Here is a 14,180-nt window from a genome sequence, read left to right as displayed (position 1 = left end):
CTATTCCACCTGGCCTTTAATTTGAATTCAGCCTGATCTTTTATTTCCCTTCCCTTTTTATGAAGATCACCCGCTCTGAGACCCCACAGCTAATTCTCCCCTGGTCTCCCCGCTGGCCCAAGTAGGACTAATTCAGCCAGCTAGTCCTGGTGACTATCTAATGCTTATTAGATGGATTTCACCCAAATTGATTTCTGAATTTTGAATTTTATTGTTATTCATGTTTTTAGACTGTATTTTATGCTGCTTTTACAATTAAGTGTTTTAAATTTGTTGTTAGCCACCCTGAGCCCAGTTTTCTGAACTGGGAAGGGTGGGGTATAAAATAATAATAATAATAATAATAATAATAATAATAATAATAATAATAATTACTCCTCATTCAAGCCCCACAGCAACCCTGGGAAGTGACCCAGTGGGCTTCACAGCCAAGTGGGGATTCGAAGCCTGGTCTCCTAGGTCCTAGTTTGACATTCTAACCACTGGCTCCCAGGTTTTGAACTGTGGTCTGTTATGTGGTTACCTGCTGGAGAGCAGATGAAAAGGAGGAGAAGCTGTGGCTGCTGAGGCCCAGGCATGTGTGATGCACCAGCTCTGAGGGGCAGGCAGAGGGCAGGGCCACCCCGGGTGGAAAAAAGGGGGGAGCGAAGCGAGGGACAAGGAGTTATTTATTGGTATGTAAACTCTACCAAAGGATAAAATGAAATTGGGATTAAGGGTTTTCTCTTTTTTATTTATTCAAAATTATAACAAGACATATTATCCAAAAACATATCATCCTTGTCCCCCCCCCCCATTTTTCCTCTGTCCCCCCTCCCACACAACCCCCCCCCCACCCGACTTCCCTCAGTTCCAGTCTTTGGTTTCTCTAAGAATGCTGTTTTCTGCATGTTACAAAGTTGTATAGATCCTCAAACTATTTAGCTGATTATTATCAATAAAAAGTTTGTGAATGTTTATTCAAAACCTGCCAAGGAGTCCAGTTCGCTTTGTTGCATCTTCAGATACTTTGTAAAGGGTTCCCATTCATCCTTAAGGTCACAGTTATCCTTGTCCCGTAGCTTATATGTCAGTTTTACCAGTTCTGCATAGTCCATCAATTTTTCTTGCCATGATTCTTTAGTTGGGGTTTCTTCAGTCTTTCATCCTTGTGCTACCAGAACTCTCGTGGCCGTTGTCGCATACATGAAGATGTTTCCAACTTTTTTGGCAGGTCTTTCCCTACAATCCCCAACAAAAATGCAAATGTTAAATGGAACATTTTCTTCAATTTGTTGTATATCATTTCCCAAATTTTTTAAATTACCTGGGATTAAGGGTTTTCTCAGGGAGATGGAGCGGGTGTGTGCTGTGTCCCTTTGGTATAGCGGTGGTGGCATTTGCCCTTCTTCCGATAGGAAATGCTCTGTGGGTTGGGAAGAATGGACAAAATGGGGGGGGGGGTTGAGGAGGGTCAGTTGGTGGGAGGAGTGAGAAATGTCCCTATTTTCATCTGAGGAATGTTGGAGGGTATGCAGCCAGTGTAGACAGTACTGAGCTAGATAAACCAATGGTTTTATTTGGTATAAAGCAGCACCCCATATGGGGCCCTACAGGGGCCCTGGCAGCTGCATGATTTTGCCATATGTTGGTGCCCGGCCTGGTCTTATGCCTTCCTCAACCTAGTCTTAGTGCTGTTTTGGAAACCGAGGCAGCATTTGATCCAAGAAATCTTGGCTTAAATGCACCACAAAGGAAGAGACAGCAGAGGCAGTTAAGGTCTAATAGAAGGAAAATGTGAGCTTCTGCCTCTCTCACACATTTATAATTACGCCAGCAGCATGCTGTGCTGGTTCTTATTGGCCTTGTTGAATCTCGCTGGAGATCAAGGATTGCAAAATGCAGAGTCGGTGCTGTTTTCCTCTGACGAGGCAGTGGGTGTCTCATGTCACTGGAGTGGATTCAGAAGAAGCTCGTTAATGAACTTCCCGAGTCGCCCAATCCATGGTGCGCTGAACAAGGAAGCGGAATATTGATTCGGTAGTAAGTCGCAACTCTCAATTTGTAGGTGGCTTAACAGGAGCGATAATAGTGATATTTTCCAGGCCCGTGTTTCTGGAGAGATCACACCGTTATTTTGGCAGCAACTTAGAGGCCTTTAAAAACCTCATCCTTTCCCAGAGGACTTTGAAAGAAGATCAGTTTTGCATTGCTAACTGCATAAGACGAGCAGAAATTAATACTCTATTTACAGTGCTAAAAAAACCACAGTGACAACCCCAAGCCTGCCTAGAAATCATTGGATGGTGCTGAAGTTATTAGTCATCTATAGGCAACCTCTCCATTATTTACATGCCACCTGTCTCTCATGTGCTAACGAATTCTTGATTGCTCAGTGCAACCTGAGCCTCGTTCCTTCCATGTAACACTTTATCTCCTCATTATTCTTTCTAGGTTATGGGAGGTGTTATGTACTGAAGTTCTCACCCTGGGCCAGCAGGGGGATACTGTAGATAGTATCTACAAATGAAGGATAGAAAGTGACGTTCAGTGATTGGATGGATACTGTAGATAGTTATGCAACTGAAGGATCGAAAGTGACGTTCAGTGATTGGATAGTTTTAGAAAGTTGCTACAGTAACGTTGTACTGGAGCTCTATATAAGCAGGCTGACTGAGCCTTTCAGTTCTGCTCTGTTCTGGCCTCTGAATAAAGAAGAGCTGTTTGAAGAATCACTGTGTCGTCTGATATGTGCACCCACAACTTAACACTGGTGACGAGGATGGGATATTATAGGATGTACATCTTATGTAGCGGGGACTGGCATTACCTTGGTCTTTGACCAAAAAATTGGTAGTGACAAGGGGTGGGACTTGCCCACGGACTCCAGTGATGAATGGCTCTGACCCACGATTATTCCTGTCATCTTAAATTACCTGGATTGGACTAGGAATGGAGTCTGGATCTAGACATTTTGGTGGAGGTAGAGGTGGAGGTCCAGGCTGACTCCCATAATTTGCTGGCCCAGGGTAAGCTGGTCCATAGTTTAGCTGGGTACCTCTATTCTGTCCAAAGGACCCATTCTGCTGCAGTGCATATCCTGGTTGGGAAGGATGGCTGGGAGTTGGTCCTTGCAAGCCTGCCATTGGTGGTCCAAGGGGTGGCCCTGTCATAGCTGGCTGAGGTTTACCCTCATTGTGCTCACATCCCCAAAAAGCAGAATGCCCATCAGCGATCTACATATAACATAAAAGATTGCAGTTCTGCTTGCTACTGTTACGCAGTAACAGATGGCACCTAAGTGGATGGGTTGTAGACCCGTTTCCTTTTCCCTGCACCAACATTATTTGTGGCATTGTTTTGTTGCGTTAGCAGTTGTGTGGCAGGATTTACGAGCTGGGAGTTTATTTGCAGTGGGTTAATGTCACATAGTCAGTGACTATGCAAAGCTTTTGGAAGACATGCTTCTCTGGGTTGGCCCTAGCATTAGACGGAGGAAGGCAGCTGTGATCCATGGCAGAAGCTTGTGGTCTGTGGGTGGCAGGGGCCACTGGTGAAGATCAGAGGGGCTATAAGCAGCCCACTGAAACAGCACAACAATTAAAACAACAGTTACAACAATTACAACAGCAGTTGCAGGTCAGGAGACCAGGGGAAAGCTTGTCTAAACAGGTGTGTCTTCAAGAGCCGGTGGAATGCCAATACTGATGGCATGTTTGAGTGTGTGGCGGGCATTCTATAAAACCAGTGAAAATTCCTGTCTGCCTGTTACCACAAGCCAATAATCAGGAGGTAATTTTCACATTCATTGCTCTGCCCACTTCTGCCTCTGAGCTCACCACTGGCATGTAGATCCCGGAAATTTGCCTAAGAGGCAATGTGGCATCTGAGATGAAAAATGGTTTGTTGCCCTTGTGTTAGGAGGAGGCTTGCCAACTTGCTGTAGAAATCAAGTTGGGCTCCCTGACTTTGAGAACATGCCGGTGAACTGTGGCCAAACCCTTTAGAAGAAGTCCAGCACAAGTCTGTCCTTATAAACCCTGACCAATAGGTCTGACACTGAAATCTCAGGTTTCAGGCAGCGTTGCACTAAAGGCTCCAATTCCGAATTATGTGGCAATGCCATTTTCATTTAAACAATTACTCACACCCAACAACACTTGATGTTTTATTAAGTCTAAATTGGATAGATATTTGGGAATAATAACTTAATAGGCTGCACTTAGTACGTCCCCTAGGATGGCGTTTAATGAAGTTCCAAACAGTTGCTAATTCCTTCATTCATAAATAAAACATTAACAGTTTTTGGGGGGGAGAGGAGGGAGTAGATGGGGGAGGGGAAATATGCAAAATAACTAAAACGAGGGAGATTTCAAAGAGCAGTAAATAATAGCATTTTGCCTTTTGGGATTTTGGTATGTTAATGCATGTTATGGCTTTCTCTGACGAGCCACCGGTGGTCTGCTGAAGCCCGCTTGCACTGCAGCCCTCTGACATTTAAACTGCTCTGGGATTCGTTTCCACTTACGCCTCTGCTTTCCCCATTAAGTACTCTTCGCTTTCTGAGAGAGCTGATCTCACAGGAAAACAGATTTGTCAGGAAGCCACATTGACCTCTGGGGATTTTTTTATTTTAATGGGCTGAAACAATACACTCCAACTGTTTACCTGCAGTCATCGCTGTTTTCCATTATCTCTCGGTGTGGTATGACTCTATCCAGTGCTATTTTTTCTAGAAAAAGAGGTGCTGGAACTCACAATGAACACTTCCCTTGTTTACTTATAATGGCAATGTTGTTGCCCTGTTGTAAGCTTCAATGAGAGTGTGAAGATGCCTTTCAAAGCTGGAATTAGGGTGCACCCATATGCATTAGGATTGTTAAGGACTTCCAAGTTATCCCATGGGCTTTGTGAGTTCAAACCCCTAGATGGAGGTGTAATGTAAGCCGGAACTAAAGTGATTTAAAAATGATTGTATGGGGGAATCAGTTCTGAGTGACACTAGGAAGCAAAAAATCGTAGGGTTGAAAGGTCTCCAAGGGTTGTCTAGTCCAACCCCAAGTGAAATTAACCAGTTTCAGTTTTCTATATAGTTTGGTAGCAGCATCAGCTAAGTTTGTTCCTTCTCCTCCACTCTCTATGTATCATCTTGTCATCTTTCAAATACTACAGGAGGCCTGCTCAGGCTCCCAGCCCAACTCTTACCTGTGAGTAAGCCAGGGTAAGAGTCAGAGGCATTTCCTGATACATTCATCCTTAACAGGGACCATATCAAGGTGTGAGTGAGACCACCAGACAGCTACACAATCTTCTGGTTTTGCAACAGCCCAAGAAACTCCGAGATGGTAAGTGTGTTTCTTCATAAGCGCAGCACACACTGCTTTTTTCAGGCATTTCTCTCTCTTTCTTTTATTTGATAAAACATTTAAGCAAACAAACTGATACAAAGAAGTCAAAGCATTCCAAAGATCACATCAAGAAAAATAAATATATACATATAGAATCTATGACAGCAGCAGACTTGCAAAGTTAATAGCAACCTTCTCTAAACCTCGGAGAAAGTCAGTGATAGAATCTCTAAATAAATAAAATGTGGAATATTGATATAACGTTCAGAATAATATGCCTCTCAAAAAACAAAAGTGAACAGAAGGTGGTCTAGGTCCTTCTGGTAAGGAATTTATGAAATTCATGTTAGATTGTTAGATTGTCTACAAGTGCAACCATCAAAACAATACCATACCAATTTTGCATAGTAAAAAAACGATCACTTCTCCATGAGAATCCAAGCTCTATCTGGGATGCTACCAGAAAACAGACTATTTATGTCTAAAACAAAATATCTTTATTTACTCCTTGAAATAAAGATGGCACTGCCAAGCCTGGGCCTTTAATCACTGTAGTATTCAGAGTTCTAGAAATTACATCCAATTCTCAGTTGTAATGTTTGAACCATCTTTCCATCCCATGGTTACCACAAAGCAGGCAGCCGCCAGTAGATGGTATGTATCTTCAGCAGGGGGAAAGCCCTCAAGAAGTCACCCTGGATGGGAGAGAAGGGGCACTCAACACGTAAAAGACTGTCCCTATTTTCATTTGTGAAATGCCCAATGGTATGTGTACCTACTAGCCAGAACAGCAGCCCCACAGTCAGGAGCCTTATTTGGTGGTCGCCCTGCAGTGGAGATTTGCCATCCTGAGGCCCGCATTCCCTTCTGCTCAAAGTTCCTGGGGCCACATGGCAGCAATGGGTAGGGCCAGAGTCTAAAACAGGTGGAGAAAATAATCTTTACCTCTGAGCAGCAGGCTTACTTCTACACACACTTGCTTCCCCTTCTCTGCCCTCCACCCTCCATCCAGGCAATCTCAGGGTTCAAGGTCACATTTCATCCAAGCAAAAACACTTAAGGTGCAAAGGAGGGCTTGTGAGGGGGTGTGACTTGGGAGGAGGGGATGTGACCAGGGGAAAGTTTGGAGGGTCAGACAGACCCACCCCCTCCAAGGCCTGATGTTCCCTACCCTGCCTGTGCAGACAGGAGACTGCTTTTCCTAGCCTTCTGTTGTCAGCTCAGTCCCAATCTATTTTTACCATTAATTCATTACCATTACAACGGCATGGATTTTCTCTGCCTTTGTTTTGCGATTCCCCACCCCCCACGAGCCCAGTCTCCAACAATGTGCGAAGATCACAGAGATTTGGAAGGCGCTTCTTTGTCAGCAGAATGAAGAAGCAGATCCAGCTAATGCTGTGACCACCCATGGTTTCCATGGACTTCAGTCGGGCGATTGATGCCTGCCTGGCGCCTCCTGGGATATAGCCGACTTTTTAGATAGATTAGGGCTAAAAGGAGATGATAGACCCAAGAAGGAAGGACAAAACATTCCAAAAGTTTGTCATTAATTGAGGTGATGGGTGATTTGTGGTGGCAGCCAGCTAACTTGGAGTAGAGCAATTGAAATGAATGGGCTTAAGTTGGCCACGTCTATTAGATTCAATGGAGAAAGGACTGAGAGCCTGGAAAAGAGGCGATACCAGTAGCCATCTCCAGATATCTGAAGGGCTGTCAAGTGGATGGAACAAGTTTATTTCCTGTTGCTCCAGAGGGGAAGGGCCTGAACCAATGGATCTGAATTCAAACAAAGGAAATCCCAACTAAAGCTTAGGAAGAACTTTCTGATGGTAAGAGCTGTTCGAAAGTGGAATGGGTTACTGCAGAAGGTGGTGGACTCTCCTTTGTTTGAGGTTTTCAAACAGATGTTGGGGAGCCCATCTGTCAGGGATTCTTTAGCTGTGGTCTAGAATACCCTTTGTCCCTTCCAGTTCCATAATTCTATGATTCCATGTTCTACTCTGGGTAGGACTAGCATGGTTTGAAATCCTGTGTTAGTTGATTTCAACAAAAACAACTCTGAAGATCAAGATCACTTCCCATCAAGATCACTTCTTTGCAGTATTCCATAAATATACATATGAGCATCAGCAGCGGAGGCTGGTTCATTGGGGCTAAGGGGACACTGCCCCACCAACTTCAGCCTGACCTCAGCCAGACCCCACTTGCCTGACTTCTGTCCTCTCCGCTATGCTTTTCAACATCTACATGCAGCTGCTGGGAGAGATCATCAGGGAGTTTGGGCTGGGTTTCATCAGTATGCAGATGATACCCAGCTCTACCTCTCTTTCAAATCAGAACCAGTGAAGGTGGTGAATGTCCTGTGTGAGTGTCTGGAGATGCTTGGAGGATGGATGGCAGTGGCTAACAGAATGAGGTTGAATCCTGACAAGAGAGAAGTACTGTTTTGGGGGGACAGGAGGTGGGTGGGTGTGGAGAACTCCCTGGTCCTGAATGGAGTAACTGTGCCCCTGATGGACCAGGTTACATCATTTTGGACTCACAGCTGTCCATGGAGGTGCAGGTCAATTCTGTGTCCAGGGCAGCTGTTTATCAGCTCCATCTGGTACTCAGACTGAGACCCTACCTGCCTGCGGACTGTCTCGCCAGTGTGGTGCATGCTCTGGTTATCTCTCGCTTGGACTACTGCAATACGCTCTATGTGGGGCTACCTTTGAAGGTGACCCGGAAACTACAACTAATCCAGAATGCGGAAGCTAGACTGGTGACTGGGAGCGGCCGCCAAGACCACATAACACAGGTCTTGAAAGACCTACATTGGCTCCCAGGACGTTTCTGAGCACAATTCAAAGTGTTGGTGCTGACCTTTAGAGCCCTAAACAGCCTCGGTCCAGTATATCTGAAGGAGCGTCTCCACCCCTGAGGTCCAGGGCCGAGGGCCGAGGGCCTTCTGGCGGTTCCCTTACTGCGAGAAGCCAAGTTACAGGGAACCAGGCAGAGGGCCTTCCCGGTAGTGGCACCTGCCCTGTGGAATGCCCTCCCATCAGATGTCAAAGAGATAAACAACTATCTGACATTTAGAAGACATCTGAAGGCAGCCCTATTTAGGGAAGCTTTTAATGTTTGACACATTACTGTATTTTAATATTTTGTTGGAAGCTACACAGAGTGGGCATAAACAAACAAACAACAACAATTATTATTATTATTATTATTATTATTATTATTATTATTATTAGTAACCTGTCAGGGTGTAGCATTGCCTATCAGCTTCCTCTTCCTTTGTCTCAGTGTTGCCCTTGCAGGACTCAACAGGGAGGAAGATGGGGACAAAACTAAAATTTGTTTGCTCTGCTTCTCATTGGTCCTGGCACCACCTACTCTCTGCCTTGCACCCTACCAGTCCCAATAAGCATCAACCACCACAGTGAAGCCATAGCATTGATAATGGGTGGGGAAGATGACAATGAATGGGAGTAACTGAAAGCTGTGGAAAATAGTTCTGGAGCTAATTTTAGATCTTCTCTACACTGAACCAGAATTTTAATGTAAAGGAACACAGGGCATAGCAAAATGATGGGACAATAAATTAACAGGGCGAGGGAAATCTACTCATCACTAGCGACGGTGTTGAAAAACCCTGGAGCCAGTCTGCTTATACCCATATAGAATGCAATGCGTTGACTGATACCTGAGAGTAGTAAACCAATCAATATCTACATACAATGGTTGACGGGAGCAAATTAGTTAATTTAAGTGACTGGTTGTAGTTCTCCAAACTTTGCAGCAGTACAATGGGGCTTTTTGAGGAGAGTTTGCCTGCTTTCTTTTATAACAAGAAATAGTTGCCAATTCTACTTTGCCTCATCGAATCATTTCTCCAGCTTTTCATGATATAGCCAACTGCTACATCTCTCAAGCATCTTTTATTATCCTTCCTGCTAATGCATTTTATTGCCTTGTATTTCTATGTGTGATGTATCTTTTCAACCTAATATTTCCCCTTCCTTTAAGGACTGTAATTACGCCAACAATTTGTATCTGCTAGAACTTTATAGTTTATTAAGTCCAACTCACCAACACCAGCATACTTAGCAAATGGGGAAGGGAACTCTAAAGCGGCCAGTGTTGACCCTCACTGATGGATTTAGTGCTGCAAGTCAACCAGTTACCTTCCTTGTCTCACCTACTTCTAGACTATGCAAGCTTGCACTGCCCAGTTTTATTTGATTTCTGCCTCCCAGATGATTTCTGTGCTCAATGGTGAATCTCCATAACTTAATCCTAGACGTGGCTCTGATTGCTGATCGTTCTGGGCATCCTGTTGATTGCTAAACATGGAGTCCTGACATAGCAAGAAGAATGCCAAGAGCAGCCTCAGGTAATAGATACAGGGATATTTTGGGGAGGGAGAGAAGCTGATGAAGCAGGTGACCCACATTTCAAAGCTTCCTGCCATGCATGGATCACTCTCACTTGATTGACTTCTCTCTGCAGCCATGAGAGCTGGAAAAATGTTCATCCAAATATGAAAGTGCCGGTACTCTGTAGTGTATAATATGATCCCATCTGCTGCATCATGATGCCTGAGGGCTGCATGCCATCCTCTGGTATCTTATTTTCTTAACCAAACCTTTCTTTTTTCTTTTTTTCTATTTCCCATACAGGCATAGAGGAAGTGGAGACCTCTTAGTAGTGGTATGGTATTTCAATTGGCCAGCAGAGAAAGGAAATGGTTGTGCATGTGTCCGTGTGTGTGTATTCCCAAAGAAAACAGAGCAATAAAATGGAATCTGAGCATCTGAGCAAAGGATCGAGGCTCTCCAGTCAATCAAATTACGGTTCAATCAGTTCATTTTAATCACTTCTCTGGAGACAAGTAATCCCCCCTCTGTTGAAGAATATGCAGCAATTTTAGTGATGGAAAGTTTAATTGTTTCATTTTTGCCTTCCTAGCTGCAACATGCTAGACTTTTAATCATTGGGAACTGAAGTTATAATGAAGTAAAGCCCACTCTCCATAGTTTGCAACTAGCTGAAAATAATTGGGCTGAGACTCCCATCCAGACACTGTAATGCCTCTGGCATTTTCCCGAAAACTAGACTTAATTGCTTTGCTGATATTGTTAAGTGGTCCTGGGGGGCGGGATGAAGTAGTAAAGCTACCCACATATGGAGCCAATGGTACACAAAAAGTGTCTTCTAAGATCCTTAAAGCGAGCCCATGAGGGCTTAGGAAGGAGCAGACCGCCTGGCCTTTTGTGGCCTGCAGACCCAAGAGAGCTAAGAATTTGATAAAACAAAGAGAGAAAGTTTTAGAAACAACAAGCGTCAATTTTATTTAGGACCCCCAATGCCTGGTGCTGAGAAAGGCAGGAAATGTTAACCTGATATGCTCCTTTATAGTATGCTGTAGTTTTCTCTTTGTAATGTTTGGCCAGAGACTAGAAGGATGGAATGCTGACTGCAGCAAGAGCAAAGAGTTGTCATGTGGATGAAACATCTGGATCTCTCTCTCTCTCTCTACACACACACACACACACACACACACACACACTCCCATTCCAAAAACTGTCTTGCTTTATCTATATTCCCTCATTACCTCAGGGTAACCTAGAAACAAGAAACCAGGGCACGGCTATGAGGATAGTGGTGACTCTTATTCTTAAGCATAGTCCTCAGTCATTCCCTTTAAAATTCTATAGGACAATGTACATAGAATTTGCCGGAGGGCAAAAAATTTGTTGGTTTGTTAGTTATTTCATTACACATGATCATAAAACAACCCCCACCTCAATGTGGTTTGCAAAGAGCCTGAAAAAAATTATCAGTAAAAACAGTTAAAAACAACTATTTAAAACATTTTTTTAAATAAAAAAGCAATAAACTAAAACACACAGGAACATTATTATACATGTCTGGGTAGGCTTGGCTAAACAAAAGCATTTTAAGCAAGTGCCAAAAACATTACAATGAAGGGACCTGCCTGATGCCAAATTTTCAGATGACCAGGGGAGGCTATCTCACCCACCCACCAACAACGGTGTGTGTGTGTAATAAAGCACAGCATGTGGTGACATTATTGTACTTGGATACCCTATTGTGGGAGAAGCAGAACGTGCGGAGAGATGCATTTCATCCCATCAAGGTATCCTGGCAACCTATTCTTCCTGCAAGCCTCACAATTGTCATAATGGGCACTTCTGGAATTAATAAATAAATGGAGTTTAGGATAACAGGAGCATGGGATGATCGATGGCTCCTTTAAAAAGCTACATTAGCTCATAAGAAGCTGATTGACAGCCTATTATTCAGTGCAGCCATGAAACAGTAGTTTGCTGGTTTAAGAACATTACAATATGGATTAGAGCAGGGGTGGTGAAGCCTTGGTCTTCTAGGTGTTGATGAACTGCAACTCCCATCAGCCCCAGCAAATATGGCCAGTGGCTGAGGTTGATGGGGGTTGTAGTTCAGAAGCATCTGGCGGGCTAAATTTCCCCTACCCCTGGATTAGAGTGACGGTCCATCTAGCCTAGCTTTCTGTTTCTAATAGTGTCCAGCTAAAACAGACTCATGGTCAGGGTTTGATGTCATCGTTCTGCCCTGTTGTTTCCCTCTGACATGCAGCCTTCAGAGATTTATTCCCTCTCATCATGGAAATGCCATTTGATTTAGAATTATGGAACTGGAAGGGGCCCAACATTGTCCCTGTAAGCCTTGGGTCAGTCTCGGCCTCTCAGCCTGACCTACCTCACAGTGCTGCTGTGGGAATTACAATGAGGAGGAGAAAACCATGTACACCACCTTGAGTTCCTTGGAGAAAGAAATGGGATATAAATGCAATAACTAAATATATAATAGATTAAAACCACATAGCTAAACTTTGTGCAGCTCCAGGGATGGGGGAGAAAATTGATTATGCTTGCATTTAAAGGTGAACCTAGCACACTCACACTTTCTGAAACAATAAGCAAGCTGGGAAACAGCCATCCTTTGAAACGTGCAATCCTTCAGATTCTGTAGTGCAGTTTTCCAGCCAAGCAGTGTGTACCATAAGGTTTCTATTAGTGGAAATATATAGCTTAGTATATGCAGAAGCACGTGTGCATGAAAATGCATCTATTTATGAAATTAACATACAAAAATGCATTACCTTAGGGGGAATGGCTTTGCAAAAATGTGCATATTAGGCAAGATCGCACACGTACAGGTTTTTATTGGGAGAAAATTGCACTACAATGCTGATGAATTTCCTTGAGGATTTCTATTTTGAAAGCACCTGCAAACTGCTACAGGAGTTGAATTCAAGATAGCAAGGATGAGAAACTGAAATGGGCAGGTTTCCCCTATTCTTCACCCACTGAACATGTGTGGTCTTCATTTGACTGCTTTTAGTGCCCCCACCTAGGATTCCCCTCCTAAAACATTTTTGGGGGTGTATCTTTCAATCATGGGGTTCCCCTAAGCTCACCAGTACCTCCCTCTTGCACATGAGTAGTGCCATTTTTGCAAACCTAAGCAATGGTATGTGCAGCCTGAGCATCAGGAACAATGCCTTGTAATACATCAAACTGCAAATGGGCTCCAGTAAATTGGAAGTATGAAGGACGTCAAGCCCAATCTATTTATTGCTGGAGAAAAGCTCAGCTCCCCACATGGGCCTTTCATCCTTGTTCTATCTCATGGGCTGGAACAGGAGTCTAAGCTAGGCTAACAACCTCACTCTAGGCCACACGCTGTGCCTGAATGTGATTTTCAGCCTTCATAGATCAGCCTACCCAAGTGAACTGCCACCTCCCGGAGAGTTAAAAAAAACACACACCAAAAAACTTTTCCACGTAAAGTTGAAAAATAGTGCTATCTGTTGCTTTAAAAACTTAACGTTACAAGCCTGCAAGTCAGGCAGGTGCATAATGAGTAAAACTTTCCTATTTGTTGGTTTTGGGAAGGAGGGGAGAAGTGGTCAGTGAAGAATGGAAGCTCTCCTCCCGCCACTCCATAAATCCGTAGAATCCTATGGATTTTGGCAGATGAAACTAAGCATAGTTATATCAATAAGGCTGCTGGTGGCTTTTGCATCACTTGATCTCTCAAGGAAGGATGAGATGTTTAGGAATCATCAGCCAACTCTGCCAGTAAGCAAAGTCACAGTTAGAATCAGTTGCACAACTCATGATGACTTGCACACAAAGGGAGTGGGGAGTTGGGGAACCCCTGCACTACACAAGTTTCTCTTGGGATGGTGAAATCATGTATAGAAACTTCTCATGAGACCACTTCAGATTTTGCATAGTCCACATGCGGAAGGTGGGAGAACAGGCCCAAGCAATTGGTCCTGCCCGCAACATCATGCCCTACTCATCCACACAGGTCACTGGTGCAGTCCCCTGCATGCCATATAGGGTGAGGTTCTGAAGAGGACTATAGAGAGAGTCTCATAGAGTTGGTCCATAGATTCATTGGACTCCAGCTGACTTTTATCCAGAGACCTTCTGTTGTGCTGTGCAGCCACTGATAGCCATTATCCTCCACGAATTTGTCTAATCCTCTTTTGGTTGGTGGCCATCCCTGCCTCCTGTGGGAGTGAGTTTCACAGTTTAAACTATGTGATGTATAATGAAGTATTTCCCTTTTTTGGGTACTGTAACTGCCAACATTCCATTTCACAGGATGTCTGTGAGTTTTAGTGTTATAAATGAGAGTGAAAAACTTTTCTCTATTGACTTTCACCATGCCATGCATAATTTTACCAATTTCTATCATGTCGCCTCTTACTTGCCATTTCTCTAAACTAGGCTTCCTCAACCTTGGCCCTCCAGATGTTTTGAGGCTACAATTCCCATCATCCTT

General features: G+C 43.9%; 1 long non-coding RNA gene across 1 annotated transcript; it reads left to right on the top strand.

Annotated features, from left to right (window-relative positions):
* Positions 1 to 4,879: 4,879 nt before the first annotated feature.
* LOC310711694 lies at positions 4,880 to 10,166 on the top strand. Its single transcript, XR_014528595.1, has 2 exons — positions 4,880 to 5,324; positions 9,998 to 10,166. It is a non-coding gene; the product is annotated as an uncharacterized lncRNA (long non-coding RNA).
* Positions 10,167 to 14,180: the final 4,014 nt, after the last annotated feature.

Source organism: Podarcis liolepis (genome assembly GCF_965112155.1).
Source record: "Podarcis liolepis genome assembly, chromosome: 7".
Classification (NCBI taxonomy): domain Eukaryota; kingdom Metazoa; phylum Chordata; class Lepidosauria; order Squamata; family Lacertidae; genus Podarcis; species Podarcis liolepis.
This window is presented reverse-complemented; position numbering and strand designations above follow the sequence as displayed.